Raw genomic sequence first — 6,000 nt, 5'->3', positions numbered from 1 at the left:
CCAACAACTCCGTCCACAACTCCAAACACTCCGTCCACAACTCCAACCACTCCGTCCGCAACTCCAACAACTCCGTCCACAACTCCAACCCCTCCGTCCACAACTCCAACCACTCCGTCCACAACTCCAACCACTCCGTCTGCAACTCCAACAACTCCGTCCACAACTCCAACCCCTCCGTCCACAACTCCAACCACTCCGTCCACAACTCCAACCACTCCGTCCGCAACTCCAACCACTCCTCCAACCACTGTGGCCCCGAGGCCAAGGCCACAGTGCGGGAAGCGGAACAATGTTCCTGTTTCACGCGTGGAAAAGGGCGAAGAATCTATTCCTCACTCTTGGCCTTGGGCCGTTTACCTCATGGTAATTGAATACTTTATACAAATTATACTACAGTATACTAGGTAATTATACTTTATACAACAGTATATCCAGGTAAATGTAGGCTACTTTATACAACAGTATATCCAGGTAATTATATGTGCTATCCTTTAGCGATTTTGAGCGGGTTATAGCCTACATGCCTTTATTTCTATACGCGGTTGGACTACTGTAATGCATTGTAGGCTACGTTGGTTTAAATCAAGCCTCCCTTGCTCGACTCCAGCTAGTCCAGAACTCGGCCGCACGTCTACTCACAGCCACAGGTACTCGCAGACGTGAGCATATCACACCTGTCTTGGCCTCCCTTCATTGGCTCCCTGTCTGCTTCAGAGTTGATTTTAAAATTATTTTATTTGTCTTTAAATCTATTAATGGCCTGGCTCCTCTTTATCTGTCTGACCTTATTGAGGTCTATACTCCTCTAATAGGTCACTGCGGTCTGAGGGCCAGCTAAACCTCAGGGTCACAAAGAAGACCCGCTTAAAGTCCAGAGGCGACCGAGCCTTCTCTGTTGTAGCCCCCAAACTATGGAACGCACTCCCCTCCCACGTCAAATTGGCCCCTTCCATCAAGACTTTTAAATCTCGCCTAAAGACGCACCTCTATAAAGCGGGGCTTTTAACCCCGCTTGAGTTCCTTCGGTCCTTGTATATGTTTTGTCTCACTGTGACTGTGATGCTGTTGCTTTTCTGTCTCAGTTGTTTTAACTGTTTATAATTAGTTTTCTCGCTGTTGTTATTCTGTGGTATAGCTTTAGTGCATTTGTTTTTATTTTCTCCTGTACAGCACTTTGTAAACCCTGAGTTTTGAAACGTGCTATATAAATAAAGTGGATTGGATTGGTGTTTTCTTAAACAAGCATAGTTGAAAGACAAACCTTAAAGCTGTATAAAGGAGGGGCTAGTGCCCCACTGCCCCTCAATAACAGTAAATCTATGTAATTATACTTTATACAACAGTATATGGAGGTAAATTATACTTCAACGGTATATCCAGACATAGAGGAAACCATGCATCCTGCTTTTTGTCTTCCTTCAAATAGAGAAGATCAAAAGAAACTCTACATTGATGCTAAATTAAATTCATATTTACATTCTTGCTTGCTTCAGTTAATACAGTGGTTCTCAACGCTGTCGTTCAAGATGTTTGGAAAACAGCAGATCTACCAGCTTACCACGATGCGACAGCTTGTAGATCATTTGTTTTCAAATTGTATAGAAAGTGTTTGAAGTGATTTTCATACTTTAGTAGGCCTATACACAATTGGCCGGGGACCCCCTGGAACCCCCTCAGGACCCCCAAGAACCCCCCCCAGGGACCCCTGTGGGTCCCCAGACCCCTCTTTGAGAACCACTGAGCTAATAGAAGAAAGGTCATATTATGTTGGAGGAGTGTTTCATTTATGCTCCATTGTACGACGACGTCACACGGCAAAAGGTTTATTCTGTATTTGATTCATATTTTAACTTTTATCTTTCAGAAACCTGATGGAACCTTTAGGGGAGGTGCTACCCTGTTTAACGACTCCTTGGTTGCGACTTACCGGGCTGCCAGGTAATAAACATAGAGTTGAGATATAATTAAACACAGTTTATTATCTCTCTCTGTCTGTCACTTCATCTCTTCCAACCTGACCCCACTATTGGTCATTAGTCATTCTAGGTGCAAGATGTCCATATATGGACACAACATTCAAGCTAAGAGTTTAATGTTTCATGTGTATTTAACCATTTAAACCCTGGTCTTATTGTGGTATTAATGAACCGAAAATAGCTGATCTACAAGTTCACAACGTGCCACAGCAACGTGTTTTCACCTTGTAGATTGGCTATTTTAACAATAGGGCTAAAGTGACTAAATATGTAATGTTTTAAAACCAACCCATAGCTGCGCTACTTATAGACAAATGTTAAATATAGTTACTTATTGATAATGGAATTAAAATTAAATAATCATTTGTTTCTGTTGTCTCTCCAGGGTTGGTGACTATGCGGTCTTCGGAGCCCACAACCGCAGCTCGACCTCTGAACTCACTCAGAAGATCCTGATAGAAAAGGTATGAACTTCAATATGTCAGAACATATTACATAACGAGCGATACATTATAATGTTTATATTATAATTATTATTCATTAATTATTATGAAGTTAGTGATTCAGCTGGTAGAGGTCAAAGGTCAAGACTCAGTCCTTACTGCAGGAAGGTGCTTGGTAATTGCGAACGCTGTGAGCACTTAGTATGAGACCTAGCAGATCATGTCTGTCTGTCTGTCTGTCTGTCTGTCTGTGTGTCTGTCTGTGTGTCTGTCTGTCCCGCTTTTGTGCCCATATATGGAGCTGAGTGATTTGTTTGTGATTGATGCAAGTGTCTGTCCCGCTGTTACGTCACCATGACTCAGCCATAACCATATAAGGAGTCCCCAAAGCAGCTATACGTCCAAAACCCAAATATGTACGAGCTGAGTTCGCTTCCCGCGTTTGCGCGTCTTACTCACTGAACTATCTGCTCTTCAGTTCAGTCAAACATGTTCCATGATTTGTTCAAATCCTTTGAAAATAGATCTACGAACTGAGCCTCTTTTGAAAATGTTTTGGAAACAGGTCTTATGTGTTTTATCTAAACATGTGTCTGTTCTCTTTAGATCTACCGCCATCCCAACTCGGACAGCTTGCCTTTGGGTGGCATGAAGCTGGCCAAACTGGCCCACCCTGTCAACTTCACCAACCATGTTGGACCCATCTGTCTCCCTCAGGCTGATGACGTCCTACCTGCTGGTTCTAAATGCGTCATAGTTGGATGGGGGCGGGACAGTGCTGGATGTGAGGAAACACACACACATTCATACAGGCTGACAAGGAATTTGATTGGTGACATTATCAGCATGTACTGATAATGGGGCGCTGTCTTTCTTTGACCAATCACAGCACAGCTTTCATGGACTGCGATGTAAACAGATCTGCACAGCAGTAACGTCACTTCCTATAGGGAATTAGGGCGGGACTTCCTGTACGTCTGCTTAGACACTTCACTGGAAATTCATCTCAATATTATATTCAGAGTAGAAATAGATCTACAAGATCACAGCACATCACATGTTATGAGCTTATAGATCGCTGTTTTTGAAAATGTGTGAACAATAAATACATGCACCTATTGTCCCTATTTTAGGCAAACAAATGGTTAAAAATAATCTATATATCTATATGTCTAGATATATCTATATATTTAATGGAATATAAATTTCCTCTGTATTTATAAAGTGTGTGTGTGTGTGTGTGTGTGTGTGTGTGTGTGTGTGTGTGTGTGTGTGTGTGTGTGTGTGTGTGTGTGTGTGTGTGTGTGTGTGTGTGTGTGTCCGTCCAGACTGGCCATATGTCACTGACCTTCTCCATGAGGTAAATGTGACGGTCATCACCAACCAGCAGTGCAGAGAGGCCTGGCCTTCTGACATGCACGATTGGATCACCAAGTATACGATCTGTACTGCATCCGGTGGGGCTCGTCCCTCCTGGGTGAGTGACACACTGATGGAAACATAACCATGATATTTATCACATAAAAACACACTCTGAACAACACAACTTCCTGTTGTTACAGGCTGACGAGGGCGGGGCACTGATGTGTGTGAAGGACAGCGACTGGTTCGTCCAAGGTGTTCTCTTCTGGGTTGATGGTAGTAAAAAACGACCTGCTCTGTACTACAACGTTCCTGAGATGGTCCCCTGGATCAACCCGTGAACTCTCAGCTCCCTGGTCCGACCCCGGACCCTGATCCAGAACCGTCCGACCAAGTCTGCTTCAAGAAATATGAAGGTTAATAATTCATAATGAAGGACAGCTGTTAACCTCTGAGAAACATCTCACACACGCTGATTAATTAACCTAGTTAAAGCCTGGAGTAAATGTTCTCATTTAATTAGCCTCTTAAAGCCATAAAAAGAAACAGAAAGCATTTGTTGTGTCATTTCAGATTTGGCTATTGGAGAAATAGCAGATCTACCAAGCTCAAATCGGGTCACTTCGTGCCGCGCTGCGAGCTTGTAGATCTGCTATTTTAAAAATATATATTGAAAGTGTGTTTTTGAAACAGCGTTTTTAATAATTTAGATCATTTTCTTTACGCAAATCTTCTCTTCTGGGGGGGTCCCTGGCACAAAACATTTTCAGGTGAGGGGTCCACGGACAAATACATCATCATGTTGGGGGTCCTCATGGACACGAAACAGTTTGAGAACTACTGATTTAGAAGGCAACTTGTGGAATCCCCCCCTCAGGTCTTAATGGGTTAAAGCATGTTTTAATTTGATTAAAAACTTTACACTTTCCATATACGTGTCTCTCCAGGGTTAAAACGGTTCATTGATTTGAGCAGCAGTGTGATGTATTGATCAGATGGACTTACTTTGTGCCTTCACTGCAGACAGCTGGGTTTAACCTCTGACCTCTGATACTAGGATCAGGATTAAAGTGGTTAATTGCAGTGTGATGGTAGTGATCAGATGGAGAGAAATCTTTTAGAATAGTATTTTTTTCAACTGTATACCTATGCTTTATCACTGTTTGCAAATGATACACTACACACAGAAGAATAATGGTGTTCAAATGGTTCTTTCTTTATTTAGTGAATGGCAACTTTGCATGTTTCTTTATAGAACCCTTCATTTAAATGGTTCTTTAAATATAACCTTGGTCTGAACTCTGAAAGGTCCTTCCTGGAACCAGTTTAGGTTCTAGTTGACACTTTTATTTTTCTGTGTGTAAACTAAACTAAACGAACAAGTGTGTTTAACAATAGCTGTAGTAATTACACAGGTGTAAAGATGATCTACACAGAATGTACTCCATGTACAGTAATGTACATCATATGGAGAGTATTGATGGAACTACAGGCATGTACTGTATAGTTAGACAGGTGTGTTGATTGTATATCTGTGTGATTGTGTGCAAATACTAACTAAACTAAACTAAACTATGGGACAGGAAATGAATAACTGGAAAATTGGTCCCCGATGAGAACACACTTTATTTTTAATATTTGATTACAAATGTGCAGCAAAAATAATATATTTTTGTAATAACATTTAGGGACCAATACTTTTTACAAATGTGTGGCAAAATAATAATATATTTTTGTAATAGCATTCAAGGACCACTATTATTATTTTTACTAAAGTAATGCTCCAATATGCCAGTCATTACAAGATGTTGAATGGTCTGATAATGATGTACCGTGCATGTTAAAATCAGGTATACTTGACATTATTTATGTCCATTTTCCAAAGCATACATTAATTTGTTTTTTCATACATTTAAGGGGAAATAAATGCCAATTTAATGCCGACCAGTATCTGTCCAGAATTTGAACTGAATGTCAATAAATGTCTCTTTATGTCATTCACTTGTGTCTTTTACTGTACCAGAATGTTATTTATGAAATTAAATCCAGCATACAGTACATTAAAGGATTAAAGGAGGTGATGGTAGGTGTTACTGTAAATTCTAGGCTGAGTTTAAGCATAGCTCTGGTCCATATAGTGAGAGACGTCCTCCTATCCTAACGCTATATCAGAGCATAGGTTTAGGATCCATTTAATTTATACATGCAGGAAGCGC

Source organism: Protomyctophum bolini, assembly GCF_963924005.1.
Source record: "Protomyctophum bolini genome assembly, chromosome: 15".
Classification (NCBI taxonomy): Eukaryota; Metazoa; Chordata; class Actinopteri; order Myctophiformes; family Myctophidae; genus Protomyctophum; species Protomyctophum bolini.
Note: the sequence above shows the minus strand (reverse complement) of the source record.